This window comes from Amphimedon queenslandica, unplaced genomic scaffold, assembly GCF_000090795.2.
Source record: "Amphimedon queenslandica unplaced genomic scaffold, v1.1 AMPQUscaffold_7181_Cont20865, whole genome shotgun sequence".
Taxonomy (NCBI): Eukaryota; Metazoa; Porifera; class Demospongiae; order Haplosclerida; family Niphatidae; genus Amphimedon; species Amphimedon queenslandica.
Window position 1 is genome coordinate 1 of NW_003552532.1, and position 2,032 is coordinate 2,032.

Here is a 2,032-nt window from a genome sequence, read left to right on the forward strand (position 1 = left end):
AGCATACCAAACATACCCAAGGCACTGGCTTCAACTATGTAAATAGTTTTATAATTTACAATTGCAACTCCATGCAAATATTGCATGAGGTGTAAATCAAGACAAACACAACTATAAGTGCTTAGCAAGATGCAAAGTGTTTACTTCTTTGTTGTATGTTCAAAATGCTTTTTGAATTTTATACATGACATACTAGATCTATAAACTATAAAATGGAGATACTTCACTAGACTAGTAGTGCTTATAGATAGGGCCATGTACATTATATGTGCAGTCCTTTAAGGCTCTAGTGCATGAATAGATTTTATAGCAAAAGCTTGTTTTGCTCTAATAGTTATACTTATCAATGCATTGTATACTTTGTAACGCCATGGTATTGTTGCCACACATCACCCTATGATAAATAGTGTAATTTTATCAAGTGTTTAACTCAACATTAAAACTACATAGCCTATATTAGCAAATTAATGTCTGTACATTTTAAAGTTATTGCTATTCATCGAGAACTCTCTCCACATCTCTCTTTGATTTATTTGTCATACTTCCTTTTTCTTTTTGAAGTTGTCCTGTACGTGCATATTTTTTAATGCAATTTGTACAAATTCTTTTGACAGGTTTATCCTTGTACTCCAATTTGTGCCTTGTTTCACTTGTGTGATTACAATCCATATCTGTTGTTGAAGTATATACAACTGTAATTACAATCATAGATAATCATAGCATCTTACTTGATATATTAATGTCACTGTAAACAAGCCGCTATAGTTTGCTGGGAATTGGACTCTGCTTTTTATAGCAAAAACTACGCATTATCGCTATATAATTACGGGTAGATTAAATTCATAGTGTATGTCACTAGCTGACCATAGCCAATCCCAGTTTTGAACTTCCATACTATAAGGCTAACCGTCCTTCCCACTATTTTGAGATGCCCTGTTATACATGCATCAATGTGAGATTGTACAATATTTATAGTATCAGACTTGCCATAGTAGATCTAATACTGTCTAAAATTATTTTAATATAGTAGTTCTCAAGTTCATTATCAAAAGTAATGTTTCATGATTATATTGAGTTGAAGTGTTTAAAATTAGATGCATATACATGCATTTAGTTTAAGTTATGATGGAGTGTATGCAAATACATTGTGCCATGCTATTGATAGATTTGAATTTCTCATCACTGTATGCACATAACCTAAGCTTTGAACTTTGTGAATCATGTGTCGTCATCCATTTATGGCACAATTTTGACTGTAGTGCTATCAGTAATTTAATACAATCAGAACTTCTTTCTGAGTCATATTTAGCTCAAGTGGTTATAGAATCTACTATGTAGTTATTGATTTTTATATAAATCTATATATCATGTAATGAAATAATTTATCAAAACAATTAAAATTTTCTGGAACTTGTTCTTCTCTTTGAAAATTTGTGAATAGGACAGCCTTTTAATTCATCAGAGTTCATACAAGAGTCACATAGACGATGATACTCCATACACTCAAATAAGACGACATTGTACACAGTACTATCTTCTTTACATGCTACACACACTCCATTAAGAGGCTACAAATACAATAGATAGAGTATTAAACACATATCACTCTAAGCTAGGACTTACTTCTGCCATGTCAGACAAGCTAGAGGAACAGGAAATGATGCATCATGCTATTGAGACTAGCTAGCACTATGCATCTTATATAGTGTTGATGACATCACACTATTGTGCAATTATACTGTTTGCAAACAGTATCAAGTTACACTCCATACTATTGAGTAAACAGAGTCTAACTATAGTTCTGTACTCTTATACACACATTCTTTAACTTGTGCATACAAATGGATTACATTGGAATGCATGAGTAAATAAACTGAATTCCTTCATCATCAGGAGGGCTGGCCTACTGGCGGAACAAGTGCTTGAGATCCATTAGTATAATGTACATTTACACATGATGGCTTCATGCAAGTTGTACATATTCATGATGCATAATATTATAATAATGTTTTGTTATAGGAAAAATTTTATC

The 2,032-nt window shown here is 32.1% G+C and overlaps 1 long non-coding RNA gene across 1 annotated transcript; it reads right to left on the reverse strand.

The window, feature by feature from the left end:
- Window positions 1-404: 404 nt before the first annotated feature.
- On the reverse strand, window positions 405-792 carry LOC109591808 (uncharacterized). Its single transcript, XR_002190010.1, has 2 exons — window positions 729-792; window positions 405-671 (listed from the first exon to the last, which is right to left on the reverse strand). It is a non-coding gene; the product is annotated as an uncharacterized LOC109591808 (long non-coding RNA).
- Between the last annotated feature and the right edge of the window lie 1,240 nt (window positions 793-2,032).